We start from the raw sequence: 22,358 nt of genomic DNA, 5'->3' as shown, positions 1-22,358 counted from the left end.
CGAATATTATCGGAGGAACGAATACTCGTATTCCAAGAATATTCTCAAGAGAAACTCTTATGAGTGTAGTATCGCGTAACAATCGTATCAGAACTGACATCTGAACGACCTCCGCACTACGGTCCTAAAAATAGGCCAAGATGGGTTTGGTAAACTAAGGTCCTTGGCTTCTGCGGAACATGATTGAAAGAATAATGCCTAACCACAAATAACTTGTGTGACATTATTAGTTCAACATGACCTCCACCAAGTGAATGGGCTCGCAAGTCAACTGGCTAAGGACTACTCCACACCAGTCGACAAGACTATGCCATTCTCCTATCCTAGAGAGCACTCGAGTTCGGGTATAGAACTCATCTCACAGATCACCAAAGCACACAGCAAATGTATATCAAGCAATTCACACATTACAATCAATACATGGATCCCAAATTGTACAAAAATATGTCAGATAAAGAATAATAACATATATCACAACAAGGGTGAAAAGTAGGCAATACAACCAGGGATTCTGGGTTCGTTCCCCAGCGGAGTCGCCACTTTTCTGTAGCGGTGTATTCGTCGCTATATGATCTATCGATTAAACCATAAGCTAAGAGATACAATGAAATTTTCGAGTCGCCACCGCACTTTTATTTATCCAAAGGATTGGCTAAAAAGCGAACAAAAGCCTAAGAAGTTTTACACGTAGAAAACTAATAAAAGATCAGAGATTCTGGGTAAGGGGTAAATTACGCAATGGGAAGGTGTTAGGCACCCATCACGTCCTAGGTACTCCTAGGGAGCCCTTTTCACACTTGTTATGCAAAATTATTATTTGTTATGACATAAAGATTGTGCAAACATGATTGGGATGATGAGAAAAGAATATACAATTTATTAGGTTATTGGGTTATTGGGTTCGAACGGATGAACCCGTTGCCTACGTACCTTCCATCAAAGGTAAGGATCAGAACGCCGTAGTTCGGCTAAAAGATTTCCAAAAGTGGGTTAGGTTCAATTTTAAACACAAACCCTAGGTCTTACGTTATCCACGGGAGAAAACTCAACCTTATACAAACAACAACGTCCACCATGTGAGAACAGCTTCAACTTGCCAGGGAGGGGTTAACCCTATAATAGGCAAGGAAGGCTTACAATTCAATCACTAGAGACAGAAGGTGAGATTAACATCAACCACTAAGATAAATCAAACCTATAGCTCATGTATGAAAACATTAATGGACAAAGCCAAAACAAGTGAATGAGTGAAGTTACTGATTATGATTATGAAAATGGAGTCAAAGTATGATTAAGATCAATTCAAATAAGTATTATGAAATGGATTTTGGAAAAAGGTCAAGGACTTGAGTCCAGGTTTTTAGTTAGAAAACATGAAGATGTTTGCACAACACTTATGTCAAGTTTGAAAGATAGAGTGTGAAAAGGTCTAGGACATAATGAATGATGAATGGATGAAGATGGATAGTAAAACTTCTTAGAAGGTTCACTTCTTGAAATCATATGGCAGATGATTCAAGTGTGTCCTTTGGAATAGCAATTAATAATAATAAACAAACAAAGCAAGCAAAAGCGGATATCGGATGCCAATCACTGGTCTTATACCAATCTCCTAAAATAAAACGGGATGTCAGAAGCCACTCAATGGTCTTACACTAATCTCCACAGGCAAAGAAATAAAAAGCGGATACCGGATACCAATAGATGGATTTACACCAGTCTCCTAAAACAGAAACGGATATCAGATGCCACTCAATGGACTTACACCAATCTCCTCAAAAGAAAAACAAAGATGAAATACGAAAGTCAACTGCCAATCTATCTGGACTTAGGTTAACTCCACAGTATGGTCCTAGGAAATCCAATGCCACATCACTGGGACTTACAATGGGTCCTCACATACAAGAAACAAAAGCAACAATATGATCACAGGAATGCAAATGCCAACTTACAAGGACTTATAATTGCAACCTCACATCAACAAAGAAAACAAACTTATGATCACAGGAAAGCAAATGCCAACTTACAGGGACTTATAACTGCAACCTCACATACAAACCAAACAGATCAAATTATGATCACAGGATAACAGATGCCAACTTACAGGGACTTATAACTGCAACCTCACATACAAACCAAACAGATCAAATTATGATCACAGGATAACTGATGCCAACTTACAGGGACTTATAACTGTATCCTCACATACACACAGATAAACAAAAAGATATGAGTGACCAATGAGGTCTTACACTCTATCCTTCCATATCACAGGAGCAAATGCCAAGGCAATGGACTTACAATTGTCCTCAATGGGCAAACAACAATGATAGCACACAAGCAAATGAGATGATGGTGCATTAATGGCAATTGATGATGATGATAAATGCATAGCATACAAGCAAGCAAGTGCACATGAAGCAATCAATCAGTCAATGAATAGCAAACAACACACTCTATAGCCAAATAATGGGGGCTCACACAAGAGGGTTTGACTTTAACAGTCCACTGTAATAGGTAAGTGTCGCTCTTAACCTGGCCATTGAGGGGCTCAGGTGAAGCAGATGAAAAGGAGATGAGGGGTGTGCCTCATTGCTTCAATCTCAAATCAGAGAGAGCATCAAAGAAAGTGTGGGAGTTCAGAAAGTAGGAACTCTCTCCACATTATTGACTCGATTAGATCTTGGGTATTTATCTCATTGCTTCAACCAGGTACTGGGAGCAAAGAGAGGACACACTGAATAGTGGGGGATAGATTGCTTATCCCTACCTTCCACCAATTGCCTTACTTGAAGGACTTTTCCTGCTTAGGACAAATATAAACAAACACAGGCCTTGCCTCTTAAGGAGGACTTCAGACAGTTTGCCCGGTCAAATAACAGACCGGGTCTCCAGACTACATGAAGAAGAAGTATTTATACCTCAAAGCAAATGCTAAATAGCAAAGCAAGCAATCAAGTTCAAAGAACTTAGGCAACTAAAGTACCTGAAAAAGTCAAACTCATTAGTAAACAAGTCAACAGTCAAAATCAAAGGCAAATGGATAAACAAAAGTCAACCACAGAGGGACCAATTGTGCAAGGCACAATGACTCAAGTATGTGAGTCACACCTACAAAACAAAGGTTAGCACAATATAAACAATTCAAATCAAGCACATTAGAATGATCCTCAAGGCATTGATGCTTAACCTGAAACAGATGAACTCAACATAAGCTCAGAAGACCACTAGGACTAGCCTAGGGTCAAAGATGAAAGAAAAAGTCAAGGCAGCAAGAAAAAGTCAACCCAAACCAAGTTTAAACATTCAAGAAGCATTCTCAATTGAATTCACAACCAAATCATGCATCATGGTCATTTCATACACAAAAGGGTGCAAAGCATGGCAAGAGAAGCATACAAAAGTCAACAGCAAAGACTTCATTCAAAAGTCAATTCAAACAATCTCAAAAATTATGAAATAAATCACACTCAATCCTAACATCTAACATGGTATACATGTCAAATTTCATGGCATTTGGATGAGAGGAAGGCAGTCAATGAAATTCATGAAGTCAAACCAAATTCAAGTAAGCATGGTGAAAGTCAACAAGCATAGGTCAACTTCAAAAAATCATATCAATTTGAAAACAGAAAAGAAATGAATGAGATTAACACCAATGCAAAGCTTGAGGTGTCTAGTTATCACATATGAAATTTCATGGTCATACAATAAGATATGAGAATTTCACAAAAGATTTGGCAAGGCATAGCACAAAAAGTCAACAAATGACCACATATGGAAGAAAATTCTCAATCAAATGGAAAACAGCAAGATTAATTCCAAGAAAATTCATACACAAACTAGACATGTGAAGGATCATTCATGCAAAATTTGGAGTCAATTGGATAAGAGGAAGCATGTGAACAAAAATTGGGAAAATGCATGATCATGGTATAGCACCAAATGCAACACACAACTTCAAAAAATCATAACTATCAATCCACAAATGATAAATGCACAAACTTTATATGGAAATGAAGATCAATGTGTCTAGTTTCACCACAAAAAATTTCAAGGGCATTGGATGCAACATGAGAATTTCACAATTGAAATGGCCAAGGGTATCATTCATGCATACATGTTGAGAAAATAATTGTCAATTAAAAACCAACCAATGGAAAATTAATTAAAATTCACAATTAAATTCTAGACTCATTTGTGATCATGTGTAAAAAATTTCATAATTTTTTTGATGAAAATTGAATGAGAAATAAATTGTGGAAAATGGAGGAAACAATTGGTGAAACATGAACAAAGGCAAGGCAAAATGGTCAACACAAGTCAACAGAATGGCAATTGTGTAATTCTGCAGTCACTTATTGAAGTGTTGCGTTTTGGCCTTACAAAACGAAATGTTTTGATTGGCTCTCAGCCAATAAAACAGTAATGAGCCAACCAAACTTGAAATTTTGAATTTTCTAAAACCCTAAGGGTTTCTAACACAGCAAGGCCAAGGCAATCTCAATGTTATCATCATCATGAAACAAAGCAAACACACCACACGACAGCATCATCTTCTCATGATCTTAATCATTGAACAAACAATCGAAACAAGCAAATCACATAACAGGATCTAAACAGCATGGTTCTATGATTTGAGAAACAACAGCATTCATCACTTTATCACAACAGCAATGACCAAACAGCATAAACAACAATAAAAGGCCACAGCATGAAAAAATTATTGGACAGTTTGAGGTTTAACAGCATGGCAGCTCATGTATTCATCAAAATCATCATTGATTGAAGTTCCAACCAACAAGCAACCAAACAACAGCATGGCTAACAGTATAACGGTGACAACATGTTCAAACAAATACAAACAATAGCAGGCCACATGTCTCATAGATTTTCTGGAAATGATAGGATTGAAACAGCAGCAGGTCAATGTTTATCATGTAATCAAAACAAGTTCATCACCAAATATTTTCTCAACCAAAAGTCAAGAGGCATGGCAGTCAGCAAGGCAATGACAAAGTTCATGTAAAATTCGACCAGCATACAATAATCATCATCATGTAATCATTAATCAATATTCTATCATGGCAAACCACATAGCAGCTAAACAACAGCATACAGCACGAACAAACATAACATGAATTATGGTGGATTTCTGGACATGTCCATAGAGTTTCAAACAAGCAGCAAAATTTATGTTCCAGCTTTATCAATCAGTCAAAAACCAACAGCAACATGGAATTTCAAGCACCAAAAGACAAACAGCATGAACAAGTGATTGTGATATTCATATTGCAAACAGACAACAGCAACATTCATTTTTTAAAACTGCAGCAAGGTTTAGCATGGCAGCATTATCAATTCATTATCATCCAATGTCCATCACCAAATCAAGCAAAACAAACAACAGCATATAGCAGCATAGCATTTGGCAATGTGTAGCAGCAGGCAATCAACAGCATTCAACATGGCTCATGTGAATTTTCTAAGCATGTTCATAATGTTTTAAACTGCAGCAGGGCATATTCATCACCTAATGTTCAATATCATACAGGCAACTTCAGACAGACACATTCAACAGCAATCCAACAACATGATTCAAACAAGCATACAACACCATCATCATCATGTAATCAAAACAACAGCACATAGCAGCATAGCATTTGTACTCAACAGCAACACAAAAATCGACCAGCCACAACAGCATTCATCTTCCAAGCAAAGTCTGGACAGGACAAGTATTTTAACAGCACATGTACACATTCATGCAAACTTTGGCAAGCTCTAGGGTTTATGACAGCCAGGCAATCGTGTTCAGCATGTTCAATCTTCAAACACACATTAACCAAGCAAATCAACATAACAGCATCAATAAGCATCAGGCATCAAGGATGTGGGATCATATTTCATTAAATCCATGCTAGCAAGATAAAACGAGCAGAATCATGTTTGAACACACAAAATGAAATGAAGATTTCTTGGCCAAAACACAACCAAATTAAGCATGCTTTAGTTCTCTAGAATCACCATAAAAAGATCTTTCAAAAACATACTATAGCATAGCAAATGATTGAACTCGAATGCTTACTTGATTTTTAAGAAATTGAGATGCAGCAGTTGTTTGAAGATCCTAAGCTCAGACAGAAGTTCCCTTGGCCTTGCAATGATGGAGGATGAAGCTATTTAAGTTCAAGAACGCTTGGAGTTGAGGGAATCACGATCTGCCATATGAAGGGGTTGAAGAAAACAGAGTGAGCAGGAGCTGTCACAGGTGATGAATGGGGGTTCAAAGGTGCTCTAAATGTTTTTGGATGATGGTGGAACAAAGGTTGGCTCAATGGTTTTCAAGGGTTTTGCGGAATTTCGTTTTTGCCAAAAATACCATATGAGAGTGAGAGTCTATTTCTGTTTGGTGGCTGCCCAAAACTAGGGTAGAAATGTGACAGAAGAAGGCTTATATGGGTCTGTTTATGCTCCACTAATCACATGCTAAGCTTGCTTAGCCTTAAAGAACTTATTTGCATTTTTGCTAAATTGGTACAAATGAAAATGGAGGTGTGTAAATTGGTCGACGTGGGCTGGGCATAGGCTGCAAAAGGACATTCAAATTGCTGTTTTGTGTGCTGCAGACCTGCTGTACTTGCCTTGCTTCTTTTCCCATCATTTTGCCTACTTGCCAATTTTTGCATTTTGGTCTAGAATGGTGGTATAATGGTGATATGATCATGAATTCAAACTTGGAACATGTCTCAAATATGGTTTTAAAAATTTCCCAATTGGCCAAGTCAAGAAAAAAAATCAAAGAAGCAAAAAGTCAAACTTGGGTCAAACTTTGAATTTTAAAGGAATTGGTCCAAAAATGCCATTTTGAATGGTAGGGTTTTAGATCATGAAATTTATATTTTTGGAAAGAGGATGAAAAATGTGATGTGTAGGAAAAAACCCCACCAAATTTGGCCTTATGGTTTGAGAGATATGGCCCTTTGAAGTTCAAAATTGATGAAAATGATTTGATCATATCTTGACAACCACACATGGGATTTTGATGTTCTTGGACTTTTTGAAAATGGAAGACAAGATCTTCAACTTTCATGTTGGGCAAAAATTCATTTGAAGCTTGTATCATGATGTAAGTTTAAGATCAAGAAGTTTCCATTTTTGGCAGTTGAAATTACAGGTCCACTTTCTATTTCTGGAAAATTTTCTGTTTGACTTGATTTTCTTCCATGATGAGGTTGAACATGATATATAAGGCTTATACAAGCATGAATGAACTTCTTCAAATCAATTCTATCCATCCAATTCTTGATTAAATCAACAGTTGACCAAGTTTGACTGTCTGTTGACTTTTCTAGGGTTTTGGACTGATTGATGCACTTCTAAGGAATTCCAAACCCTAATTCCTTGATAACTTGACTTCAAATGATGTCTCAAGTTGTATGAACCTTTGATTATTGACCAATGGTGCCCAAATTCTGCAAGAATGGCCACCATCCATCGCTTTGACTGATCAATGACTGACTTTGACCTAATTGCTGATGATTACTTTCACTGCAAGCAACAAGGTTAGACTGACAATATTTTTGTACTTTTTGAATGATAAACATATGAAAGCAAAGATATACAAATGCAAAGTATGCTTGGTGATCAAGAAACAAAACCACAAGGCAATCTATCCACTAGGAGGGAAGCAAAGGCATGCAATGATCCTTGAGGTTATGATATGAATGATATGGGCCATGAGGGATCTTAGGGCCCAAAATTGGGGTCTTACAGATGCCCCTATTTAAGGTCATTCTAGCCGGAGAAGTGAAGTTTAGAAATCTTCATCTCGACGCGGTAGAATGGGCTTAAATAACAGTAATGAGACAAATTTTGGTCCCTAAGAGACCTCATGATGCGAATGTATGTATGCAAAAGACACAAATTCTGTGGGGAATATGATTCACACAGAAGAAAAGACGATCCATCGGAGTAATATACTCACCAGGAACAGAGACTCTAACAAGATTCTATGGGGATAATAAAAGACAAAGAAATGTGTGAACGATACACGACTCCAAACTGGGGAAAAACAAAACTTGACATAACATGAACAAGACACGACTCTGATTAGGAGATAACAGACAGGAGAACTCACTGGGGAGTGAAGGACTCACACTGGGAAAAGATTCCAAAGGAAAATAAATCCATTGAATAGACACAAGCTGACTCCTGGGGAGAAGCAACAGCAAGTTCCACTGGGGAAGCAACAAAGAAATGAGATGTTACCAAGCATACGGGTAACAAACTCAGGAACATCTGACTCCACAGGGGGACCGAGGTCATAATAGGGAGCAGAAAGGAGGGAACACCAAGGATACCGGTTACTGGGTATATAATAGGTGACCGACCAAAGCGTGAATTGGATTTCACTTCCAAAACACTCATCATCCCGAAGAGAGCTAGAAAAGCAAACTTGTTTAAAGGATGGACATTCAATTCCACAAGGAAAATGAATCTTACTCTGAGGGGAAAACAATCAAAAGATCGACCCAAGAGCGCACGAGATATAATATCCATTACCGTCAGAACGTGGATAGAATACTCAGATGAGACATACTATTCATTACCGGCAGACCGTGAATAATATACTCGCATGGAAGATTATCCTGAACCGGTTACTGGGTTGTTTATAGGATAAAAATCCGAAAACGTGAATTGGTTTTCACTTCCAAAACACTCATCATCCGAAAGGAGGGCTTGAGAAAGCAAATCGACTTACAGGATGGGCATTCGAATCCACAACGGGAAAACGAATCTTACTCAAACTGGGGACACAAACCCAAAGAGTGCATGAGATACAATATCCATTACCGGCAGACCGTGGATAAGATACTCGCATGAGATATATTATCTATTACCGTCAGAACGTAGATAATAAACTCGCATGGTAAGAAACACCAGAGATACCGGTTACTGGGTATATAATAGGTGATCTACCGAAAACGTGAATTGGTTTTCACTTCCAAAACACTCATCATCCAAAACACAAACTGGTTAAAGGATGGCTATTCGATTCTACAAAGAATACGAATCTTACTCAGTCAGGGAAAATCAACAAAGGATTCCAACTAAAGAGCGCATGAGATATATTATTCATTACCGGCAGACCGTGAATAATACACTCGAAAGGAAAAGACACCAGAGATACCGGTTACTGGGTATATAATAGGTGACTAACCACAAAGAGAGACAATCGATACCAATCATACGGGTAAACGAAAGACAACTCAAAGGGATAAATTGCAAGCATCCGGCAATTATCCGACAACAAGAAAATATTCGACTCCACAAAAGGGAAATAACGAATCTTACTCGACTGGGGAAACACAAAAGGTTTCGACTGAAGAGTGCATGAGATATACTATTCATTACCGGCAGACCGTGAATAATATACTCGCATGGAAGACTATCCACAACCGGTTACTGGGTTAACAAAGGATAAATCAACCGAACAGAAAGGCATCGGGATACCAAATTAGGTATATAATGATGACCAATCAAAAGGAGCAACAGACATTACCAACAAAAGGGTAAATGAAAGGTGATCTGCTGAGGATAAATTGCAAGCATCCGGCAATTATCGACAGAAGACTAGCTGGGGATGCATTGATAAAGAATCAATGATCCAGGGAACAAATCACGAGCATACGGTGAAAAGACCCACTGGGGATAAAATTGCTAGCATACGGCAATTATCCACAAAAGACTTGCTAAGGATATAAGTGCTGATCTGAGCAACTTATACAAGCAAAAGGAAAATCATCATCAAGTATTGAATGAAGATAAACACAAAATTAGGGTTTACATCTACCGAATACGGGGTAGAAGACCAACAACTCCACGTGGGGATAGAACAAATCACAAATCCGCACGGGAAACCAAAATAGGGTTTATAACAAACCACAAACTGCTGAAGAGCAGGAAAATAGGATTTACAACTACCGGGATACGGGTAGAAAACCAAAAACTCTGGCTGGAGAATAAAAGGTGTATAACCACAAATTCTGTTAAGAAAGCCAGGAAAGATAGGACTTACAACTACCGGTTTGAGGGTAGAGGCCCAAAAACATTCCGCTGGGGAACAACCCACTGGGAAGTACAAGATATCTGACAAATAGCCAATTCGGGAATGATCCGAAAAGACAGACTGAATAAAGACACGTCCTAATGAGGATATAACTCAAATAGGAAAATCCATCCCAATATATATGTTGGGAGGAAACGGAAGAAACCGTCATCCACGAGGATATATTTCAGTGGGGAACTGCAGAAGGAAAGACAGACATTTTCTGCTTATGGGGTTGACTCTATATGGAGAGATTTTAACACCCACATCTGCTTGGGGAGATCTGTAAAGAGATCTATATCACCAAAGCAGGAGACACGACAAACAAAAGATACATGGCGAGAAATGCAACATGAATATCTGAATGTTTATGAATATGCATGAATATGCGTGATTGATGTTTGATGAATGCTGACAAAACAGACAATTCTAACACAAACAGGTTCAAAAACCAAACGTCCGGTATTATACTTCCAGGGGAAAAACCAGCTGGAGAGCCAATCTGCGGAGATCTACATGCTGTAAAGCAAAGATCTGCGAGCATTGCTGAAGAAGCAGAGAAATCAGAAATATCAGGAAACATCCCAAACAGGGTACAGAAAGTCATAACGGGCAAAACAGCCACCAAGACAAATCTGTAGGGGAACAAGAGAAATCCCAAAGTATCTGCAGGGAATCCCAGTGTTAACTGAGAAACGAAAGGAGCGCGCAAGCACGAATTGCTGTAGAAGCAAATCCACATAACTCCACTGGGGGAGGATCCACTGAGGGAGAATGATATCATCCAAATAGAATCTGACTGCATAAGCAATTCTACTGGGGAAAACTGTCGGCTACTCTCTTGGGAACAAACCACTGAGGGAGGACAGATCAAACAAGTAGATTCTGCGACGAACCACTCCACTTGGGGAGAAAACACATAGCAAACTGATCACAACAGGTAGATTCTGCAATACAAGCCACTCTACTGGGGATCACAAACATTCAGGAAATCAAATCCGTTCACTGGAGGCTAGAGCCATCATCCGACCATATCGGGGATTGAAAGAGTATTCAACAGGCAAAAACCGCCACAACAAACATCCTGCAGACTACGCTGAGGGAAAGATGATTGCAAATACTGGGATACCAACCCAATCAACCACGGAGTAGGAAAATAAATCCTGCTCTGCTGAAGAAAATAAACTCTGATGGAGATAGCAACAATTCCGCAGACGACTTCGCCGGGGAAAAGGTAAAGTACCGGGTTTCAGACCACTGACTTACCGAATCTTCAAAAGAAAACGATCGTGCTGAGGAAACTGACAAATCCTGCTGGCACACTGCATGGGGAAAAGCGGTAACAACTCCACTTGCAAACCTGGTGGGGATGTTAATATCAGCTCTATTCGCGACTCCGAGGGGAGCATCAATCAATCAGTTATACTCACGACTGTGCTGAGGAGACAAATAAAGTCTGGGGCATACGACCCACTAGAGAAAGTGACAGGGCACCAAGATGACAAACCATCAACCGCCGAAACTTCTCAAGAAAACACCCATGCTGGGAAAAACTGCTGCTGGAGAAACGAAGTCTTCAACAACAAATCACTTGCGACTGTACTGGGGAACAACCCCAACAACAACTTGTCTGAGGAACAACCTCAACAAAGATCTGAGAAAGAAGATACCACCAAACCAGGAATATGAACAAATGTCTTACCTGTTGGAATCATGCCACCCTCGGGAGAGCACTGAGATATTCTTGAGTATCCTTTCAATCTTGTGAATGTTCACTTTGTTTAAAACAAAAATTTTGAAAAATTTGATTTGTTTAAAACAATGACATTTTATCAATTTAAAACATGCAAAACATTTGTTGAATTGAAACAAATAAGAGTGCAAATAATTGGATAAAAAGCTCAAATTGATTTGATAGAATGGTAGTCTGCAAATGGCAAGACTCCATAGATCTGTACAAATTTGAAATCAGTGATATATATTGGAAGAGGGCTACATTGAACATAATGATCCTTTCTCTACCAATTTGAATCTCGATGTATCCGAAGCTTCGTTGACGACGAATCGAGAATCTTCTGACGAAATGACGACTGATGAACAGAATGTCTTGTCAGGATGCAGTTACTTGCCAAATCCCTAATTTTTGCCTAGATTGCCCCAGGGTGAGGTACTCAATCTAGCGGGATGCAAATATATCTCTTTTTTCAAGTCTCTAATTTTTGCCTGAATTACCCTTGCGGGTTCTCCACCGAGACGCTCAATTTTGCCTAAGCCGCCCTTTCGGGTTTTCAACTTAGCGAGCTATTCTGTTTTTTTTTCATTTGTTTTTTTATTTGCATATACTTTTTTTTCTTTAGGCAAAGTATCTCTTAACTGCATCTGAATTCACAGGACGAGTGAAATCCTCCCCATCCATTGTTGTAAGCATCAAAGCTCCGCCTGAAAAGGCTCTCTTAACAACATATGGACCCTCGTAGTTTGGAGTCCACTTGCCCCTGGAATCGGGCGCGAAAGACAAAACTTTCTTGAGCACAAGGTCACCTTCTCGAAACACGCGAGGCTTGACCTTCTTGTCGAATGCTTTCTTCATTCTCTGCTGATACAACTGACCATGGCACATGGCAGTTAATCGCTTCTCTTCGATCAAATTCAACTGGTCATAACGACTCTGAATCCATTCAGCATCAGTCAACTTGGCTTCCATCAAGACTCGCATTGATGGGATCTCCACCTCTACTGGGAGAACGGCTTCCATGCCATAAACAAGAGAGAAAGGGGTTGCCCCTGTTGAAGTGCGTACAGACGTACGATATCCATGCAAAGCGAATGGCAGCATCTCATGCCAATCTTTGTAGGTGACAGTCATCTTCTGGATAATTCTCTTGATATTCTTGTTAGCAGCTTCAACAGCCCCATTCATCTTAGGTCTGTAAGGAGAGGAATTATGGTGTGCAATCTTGAATTCAGCGCACAACTCATCCATCATCTTGTTATTCAGATTGGATCCATTATCAGTAATGATCCTCTCTGGCACACCATAACGGCAAATCAGCTGTTTCTTGATAAACTTCACAACCACCTGTCTGGTTACATTCGCGTACGAAGCGGCTTCAACCCATTTGGTGAAGTAGTCAATTGCTACGAGAATAAACCGATGTCCGTTGGACGCTTTCGGCTCAATCATACCGATCATGTCGATTCCCCACATAGAGAAAGGCCATGGTGATGAAATCACATTCAGGAGTGTCGGAGGAATATGAATCTTATCCGCATAAATTTGACACTTGTGACATTTCTTCACATACTTGCAACAGTCAGACTCCATTGTCAGCCAATAGTAGCCTGCTCTCAACATCTTCTTAGCCATGGCATGTCCATTGGAATGAGTACCAAATGAACCTTCATGGACCTCAGTCATCAATAGGTTTGCTTCGTGTCTATCCACGCATCTGAGCAAAACCATATCAAAATTTCTCTTATACAGCACTTCACCACTGAGGTAGAAACTGCCTGACAACCTTCTCAAAGTTTTCCTATCTTTCACAGATGCCCCAGGCGGGTAGACCTGGTTCTGGAGGAAATTCTTGATATCAAAATACCAAGGCTTGTCATCTTTCACTTCTTCAATTGCAAATATGTGAGCGGGTCTGTCCAAGCGCATCACAGTAATGTTGGGAACATCATTCCACCATCTGACAACTATCATGGAAGCAAGCGTTGCAAGGGCATCTGCCATCCGATTATCCTCTCGAGGAATATAATAAAATTCAACTTCTGTAAAGAAAGTTGAAATTCTCCTTGCATAATCTCTGTATGGGATGAGACTTGGTTGATTCGTCTCCCATTCACCTTTGATCTGATTGACAACCAAAGCTGAATCACCATAGACATCAAGATATTTAATTCTCAAATCAATGCATTCTTCAAGTCCCATAATACAGGCTTCATACTCCGCCATATTATTCGTGCATTTGAAAGTTAGCCTTGCTGTAAATGGAATGTGCGATCCCTGGGGATTAACAATTACTGCCCCAATTCCATTTCCATATTGATTAACAGCGCCATCAAACACCATCGTCCATCTGGAACCAGGTTCTGGACCTTCATCAAGTGTAGGCTCATCGCAATCTTTCATCTTCAAATACAGAATTTCCTCATCGGGGAAGTCATACTGAACAGACTGATGATCTTCAATTGGCTGGTGCGCTAAGTGGTCAGCCAAGATACTACCTTTGATAGCTTTCTGAGCTCGATACTCAATATCATACTCAGACAACAACATCTGCCAACGGGCAATCCTCCCAGTTAAAGCAGGCTTCTCGAAGATATACTTAATTGGATCCATTCTGGATATCAACCAAGTTGTATGATTTATCATGTACTGGCGCAAACGCTTAGCTGCCCAAGCTAAAGCACAGCACGTCTTCTCAAGCATAGAGTACCGAGACTCACAATCAGTAAACTTCTTACTGAGGTAGTAGATAGCAAACTCCTTCTTCCCTGATTCATCTTGTTGACCGAGTACACAACCCATCGAGTCTTCAAGAACTGTCAAGTACATAATCAGAGGTCTTCCTTCCACAGGCGGAGACAAAATCGGAGGTTCGGACAGATAATCTTTGATACTGTCGAAAGCTTTCTGGCAATCCTCGGTCCAATCATGAGACTGATCTTTCCGGAGGAGCTTGAATATCGGCGCACATGTGGCAGTCATGTGGGATATAAATCTGGAAATGTAGTTCAAGCGGCCAAGAAAACCTCGGACTTGCTTCTCAGTTTTGGGTGCGGGCATCTCTTGTATTGCTTTGACCTTTGCAGGATCAACCTCAATACCTCTTTCACTTACCACAAAACCCAACAACTTTCCGGAACGGACTCCAAAAGTACATTTGTTCGGATTCAGACGAAGTTTGAACTTCCTCAAACGCTGAAAAAGCTTCAACAAATGCTCAATATGCTCAACTTCCGTTCGGGACTTAGCAATCATATCATCAACATAGACTTCTATCTCCTTGTGCATCATATCATGAAACAAGGTAGTCATAGCTCGTTGATACGTGGCTCCGGCGTTCTTCAAACCGAAGGGCATCACTCGATAACAGAATGTTCCCCAAGGTGTGATGAATGTTGTCTTCTCCATATCCTCTGGTGCCATCTTGATTTGATTATATCCGGAAAATCCGTCCATAAAGGAAAAGACTTTGAATTTAGCTGTATTGTCTACCAACATGTCAATGTGTGGTAGAGGAAAATCATCTTTTGGGCTAGCTTTATTCAAATCTCTGTAATCAACGCACATACGGACTTTTCCGTCCTTCTTAGGAACAGGCACAATATTGGCCACCCATAGAGGATATGTCGAAGTCACCAGAAACCCCGCATCAATTTGCTTCTGAACTTCCTCTTTGATCTTCACTGCCATATCTGGATGAGTTCTTCTGAGCTTCTGCTTCACAGGCACGCACTCAGGCTTCAAAGGCAGGAAATGTTGCACAATATCTGTATCTAAACCCGGCATGTCTTCATAGGACCAAGCAAAGATATCTGAATATTCTCGTAGCAAGCTGATCAAATCTTCCTTAACAGACCCTTCAAGAAGTGCCCCAATCTTCACCAGGCGCTCACAATCTTCAGATCCCAAGTTGACTGTTTCCAAGTCTTCGAGATGCGGCTGAATGATCTTCTCTTCGTGCTCAAGGAGACGGGTGATCTCATCAGGAATCTCTTCAACGTCATCTTTTCTGCCTCAAATACAGGGAATTCAAATTGGGAGATGGCGTTGGATCATTATGTTCAATGGGTTTTAGGATCAACCTGCATAATGATTTTGGTTAAGAAAAATTTCAGAATTTAAAGCAAGCAAATCATTATGCAGATGAAAGAATGTTGCTTTTACAGCTTTTATTTTTGTTTTTATGGTTTTTTGTGATCACTGATTTCATAAAGAAAGCAAAAAGTGAAAACAAAGGAAAAACAAATGTTTTGACAATGCAAAAATTGAATGAAAATATCATTGTATATATGCTTTGCCAACAATGTCATCACTTCTCCTTTTGGCATGGGAGAAGGGTTTTAAACAAAATGAACAATTACTCTGATCTATGGATAACTGTAGGAACATCCACAGCGACCCAATTGTGGCAGACACCACCAGGAATAACAAAATTGTTCAAATCTTCTGCATCTTCTTCTTCAATGATAGCAGCAGCTTCCTCTTCTGCAGGTTGATCAGCATGGATGAATCCTCCATTGGTGAACAGACCTTGCTCATTGCATGCCCCAGAACCATAGCCAATGCCAGCCCGGGATCGATTATCTTCAAGTTCAAGCACTTTCCCTAATCCAGCAACTGCACCACATTCAATGGCTAGCTTTGCATCACGGTAGGAAGTGAATGAAGGAGACTTCTTCTCGATTGGTTTATCAATAGATAAAGCTTGAAACTGAGTTCCAACTTCATCCTCAGCATCAATGTACGAGAAAGAAGATAGATTACTGACCAGGAGAGCTTTTTCTCCCCCTACTACAACCAATTTCTTGTTTTTGACAAACTTCAGCTTTTGGTGTAGGGTGGATGTCACGGCGCCAGCCTCGTGAATCCATGGTCTGCCCAAGAGACAGCTGTATGATGGGTGAATATCCATTACTTGAAAAGTGATCTGGAAATCACTTGGTCCAATTTTGATTGGGAGGTCTACTTCCCCAATCACGGTCTTACGCGACCCATCAAAAGCTTTAACAACAACCCCACTCTGCCTCATAGGAGGACCTTGATATGACAAACGAGAGAGTGTGGATTTTGGCAATACATTAAGGGACGATCCAGTGTCCACCAGTACATTGGACATTGCATCAGATTTGCAATTCATGGATATGTGTAAAGCCATGTTGTGGTCTCTTCCCTCCTCAGGGAGATCAGCGTCACAAAAGCTCAGAGTGTTGCAAGCGGTAATGTTTGCAACAATGCTATCAAATTGTTCCAAGGTGACGTCGTGATCGACATACGCCAGGTCCAAGACTTTCTGAAGAGATTCCCGATGGGGCTCTGAATTCAGCAATAGAGAAAGAATGGAAATCTTGGAAGGCGTGTGTAGAAGCTGGTCTACAATATTATACTCACTCTTTCTGATGAGCCTCAGCATCTCATCAGATTCTTCATCAACAATGCCACTCGGGCCATCTGAAGAAACAGGAGTCTTTTGTACAGACGAGGAGGGTTGGGCAACATCAGGTGCCGGATTCTGAACATTCACAGCAGTCCCCACAGGACGCTCAACAGATCCAGAAGCAACAGCCTTAGCAGGCGCAGAAAAGACACGACCACTGCGGGTCAATCCACTAACATCAGCAATAGTGGTCACGGAAGTAGACGGCAGAGGTACCTCAACCCCATCCTGGACAGCAACAGGATTGTACCGGAATGGTACGGCTCGATCAGATGAATACGGCACAGGGCCGGCTGGTTTGATGATCAGAGAAGGGGAAGCCTTCGTCTTGTTGCTATTGTAACGAATAACAACTGGCTCTGGCAACTTGAACACCGGGGAGATGACACTCACTTCGGGCTCAACTGTATCAACATTTCGATTCTGGAGAATCTCAATGGTACCTTCATTCAACAATTTCTGAAGTTCACAGCGAACCTGGTCACAACCCAAGCGGTTAACAGAACAGACACGGCACTTATCGTGGTTATGCTCCAAATAACTGTGCTGACACAGCATCTTATGTAAATCAACCAATGATTGCCGGATATGACTGACATACTTCACCTTGTATTTCCCAAGGTCTTCCTGGATCATATTCACGGATTTCCCATGCGAAGGCAATGGGTTCCTGGTAACATTAGGGTTAGAGTCCTCGAAACTCAGAATTCCACTTCTCATAAGGTCTTGAACCTTATTCTTCAGCGGGAAACAGTTCTCAACGTTGTGGCCCGGAGCACCGGAATGGTAGACACAATGCTGGTCTGGTTTGTACCACCATTGCGGATTGGCAGGAATTGCAGGAGGATCCCTGGGTGAAACCAACTTCCTCTCCAACAAGGAGGGATAAAGCTCTGTATATGTCATCGGAATCGGGTCGAAGCTGACCTTCTTCCTATCATAGTTCACATTCGCTTGATTGGTTGTACTTCCACGAGGCTGGTAAGCCTGTTGCTGCGGACGCTGCTGTTGCTGTTGATATTGCGGTTGTGGATATTGCTGCTGATGCTGATACTGTTGAGCATTATCCTTGAATACAGGCGCCACACTAGCTACCTGATGCTGATGTCCGGCACGATGTGCAGGCTTCCTCTGAACAGAGGGTCTTCGATGCTTTGGCTGAGACTGCACAGCATGCGTTTCACCTTCTTTCCTCTTAAACGCTCCATACCGCTTAGAGGAAGAACTATCATCTTTAGCTAACCGTCCTTCACGGACACCTTCTTCAAGACGCATCCCCATGTTCACCATCTCGGTGAAATCAGAGGGAGCGCTGGCCACCATTCTCTCATAAAAAATGACCCAAGAGTCTTCAAAAAGATCTTGGTCATCTCTTTCTCTTCTAATGGTGGAGTGATTTGAGCTGCCAGCTCACGCCATCTCTGGGCGTACTCCTTGAACGTCTCTTTGTCCTTTTGTGACATAGACCTGAGTTGATCTCTGTCAGGCGCCATGTCAACATTGTATTTATATTGCTTGACGAAAGCTTCGCCAAGATCATTGAAAGAGCGGATGTTGGCACTGTCTAGGCTCATGTACCAACGGAGAGCAGCACCAGACAAACTGTCTTGGAAATAGTGGATCAAGAGTTGATCGTTGTCTGTCTGCGTGGACATCTTTCTGGCATACATGACCAGATGTGCCAAAGGACAAGTGTTCCCTTTATACTTTTCAAAGTCTGGGACTTTGAATTTAACAGGTATTTTCACACCGGGAACTAGACAAAGTTCGGCTGCTGACTTGCCGAAGAGATCTTTGCCACTGAGAGTTCTCAATTCCTTCCTCAGCTCAAGGAATTGGTCGTTCATTGCATCCATTTTCTCGTGTACATCTGAGCCTTCAGAAGCTTCAGAGTGATAAATGGTGTCGTCTACCCTCGGCATGGTATGCACGACAGGAGGAACGGGAATAGGGACCGGGCTAGATGCCGGCATTTGAGCAAATGTTGGAGCTGGCAGATCAGGCATAAAGCCAGGAGGCATCCCCCAAGGAAAACCGGGAGGCATGGCATTTGGCTGCTGGGCACTAACAGGCACCGATGAAGTAGCTATTTCAGAGATAACCGTCCGCTGAACGGGAGTTGCTGGCTGTTGAGGAGCAGGCTGATTCTGGGCAGCAAGAAGTTGCTCCATCAGAGCGCCAAGTCTGGCGACTTCATCTCTCAAACTCTGGTTCTCTTGTTCCAATTGCTCCATAATCCTTGCAGAGTTGACTCTCGTATAATACCGGTGAGTCAGCTTGTCTTCAAAATAAATGAAGAGCAGATGTTAGAACCAGAAGACCAGAAAAATGGGTACCTGTTTATGCAAGAATGATGCATGAAATGCTTGTGCAAATGCTTTGATTTCAAGGAACCTTTAGGGTATTCATTTGCAATATTTCGAATATTTAAACATTTTGATTACTCATGGAAAATATTTCATTCAAAATATTAGGACAAAGAAGTACAGCATTCTTTTAAATATTACAAAGAGAGAAGGTAAATGACATCCTATGGATCCCTATTAGCGCGGGATGCTGGAAGACGAGAAGTGTACAACTTCTTGATCTCTCTCTCATAGGCGGCCTCCATATCAGCTTTCTCCTTTGCAAGTTGATCATACTTCCTTTTCCAGAATTTGGATGATTGAGGAAGCAGAGAAGTCCAAGCGTCGTTCTGATCATCGATCACTCGGTGCTCGAGAAATTCAATCATATCATCTTTCTCCTTGAGCTGCTGCAGCAATTCCTCTCTCTCGCGGATCCAGGCACGCGAAAGGTCTTCTTCTCTCAACTCCTCTACACGTTGGGTAGGGAGGGTTGAAGGCCCAGCCACATCCAACAGTGTAGGTCTTGGATGATCATACGGCATCAGGTAGGTAGCAGCCCTCTGTCTGACCCAAGAGGTGTATGGCTCCAAAGCAATGCAGTTCTTTGGACCCAATTCATTCCTACTCTTTATGCGAATATTGCGCCAAGCGCGGACAAATCTGGCTTTCAGGCCTTGGGGATCTTTACCCTCCTGAAAGAATACACCTTCTAACAGAATGTTATGGGGTTTATCCTTTAGGGGGAACCCAAGCTGACGACGTGCAAGCGTAGGGTTGTAGGTAATCCCACCACATGTACCAAGAAGAGGCACATTAGGGAATTCACCACAAGAATTAATGATCTGGACGGTGTCATACACACGATCATACCAGGTGATATCATCATTGGTGAGAGACATGAGTCTCTGAGACCACCGTAGACATCCCTTGTTCTCCTTGAAAGCAACTGTCTGCGGCAAGTGCGAAATAAACCACTTGTACAGCAGGGGTAAACAGCAGACAATGACTCCTCCATTCTTCATATTCCTCAGATGCAAGGAGACATACGCATCACCCAACAAGGTCGGAACTGGATTAAGAACTGAAAAGATCCTAATGGCGTTCATATCGACGAACTTGTCAAAGTTGGGAAACAGCACCAATCCATAGATAAGCAATACGAATAGAGCCTCAAAGGCATCCTCACTCATGGCCTTCCCATAGAAAGTGGCTTGAGCAATAAGGAACTCGGAAGGAAAACCTTGAATTCCGCCTTTGGTAGTCAGATTAGCTCTAATCAGATCTTCATCTATATGCAACAGACTGGAAATCTCTCGAGCAGATAGAATACTCTCTAAGCCACTGAACGGCACTTGATCCAGAATAGGAATCCCAATAAGGTGAGAGTATTCTTCCAAAGTCGGCAACAACTGGAAGTCCGGAAATAAGAAGCAATGATAGAGCGGATCATAGAACTGAGCAAGAGTGCTCATCAATCCCTCATCCACTTGAGTAGTCAGCAACGGCAGAAGCTTCCCATAGCGAGCCTTGAAACCCAAGGGATCTAATACATATGATGTCAGATTCCTTAACTCTTTTACATCGGGCTGCTTAAAGCTGTACTTCTTTGTATGCCTTTTCGGTCTTTCCATGTCTGAAAATTTTGCAAATAACCCTTTAAGTTCCTTGAAAATTTTCTTTTTGATGACATGAATGCGGATGAATGCGTGAATGCATGAATGCAACAAACACACTCAAGGATCAAACAAAGCACACCAAACAAAGGTCGTGGGAAAGCTCTATGTATCCCTAATATCAATCATCCATTTTGGTGGATTTAGGTTTTCACCTTATCGACACCCAAGTTCCATTGATATTAACGGTACATGAACCGGTTCAAACATTCTTAATATCAACCAGCCGCTTTGATGGATTTTAGGTTTTACACCTGATCCGGGATCCATTGATATTAACAATGTTTGAACGACTCAACCACGAATCACGGGTTTGTTGAGAGTCACGAGCATGGAGTCTCGGTTAAGAACCACCCAAAGGGAGTGTACTAGGGTTTAAACCTGCCAGACATGTTCTATCAGAGGTTCCCATAATCATCGTTCCATCTTTCGAATATTATCGGAGGAACGAATACTCGTATTCCAAGAATATTCTCAAGAGAAACTCTTATGAGTGTAGTATCGCGTAACAATCGTATCAGAACTGACATCTGAACGACCTCCGCACTACGGTCCTAAAAATAGGCCAAGATGGGTTTGGTAAACTAAGGTCCTTGGCTTCTGCGGAACATGATTGAAAGAATAATGCCTAACCACAAATAACTTGTGTGACATTATTAGTTCAACATGACCTCCACCAAGTGAATGGGCTCGCAAGTCAACTGGCTAAGGACTACTCCACACCAGTCGACAAGACTATGCCATTCTCCTATCCTAGAGAGCACTCGAGTTCGGGTATAGAACTCATCTCACAGATCACCAAAGCAAACAGCAAATGTATATCAAGCAATTCACACATTACAATCAATACATGGATCCCAAATTGTACAAAAATATGTCAGATAAAGAATAATACATATATCACAACAAGGGTGAAAAGTAGGCAATACAACCAGGGATTCTGGGTTCGTCCCCAGCAGAGTCGCCACTTTTCTGTAGCGGTGTATTCGTCGCTATATGATCTATCGATTAAACATAAGCTAAGAGATACAATGAAATTTTCGAGTCGCCACCGCACTTT

This window comes from Lathyrus oleraceus, chromosome 6 (assembly GCF_024323335.1).
Source record: "Lathyrus oleraceus cultivar Zhongwan6 chromosome 6, CAAS_Psat_ZW6_1.0, whole genome shotgun sequence".
In the NCBI taxonomy this organism is placed as follows: Eukaryota; Viridiplantae; Streptophyta; class Magnoliopsida; order Fabales; family Fabaceae; genus Lathyrus; species Lathyrus oleraceus.
Note: the sequence above shows the minus strand (reverse complement) of the source record.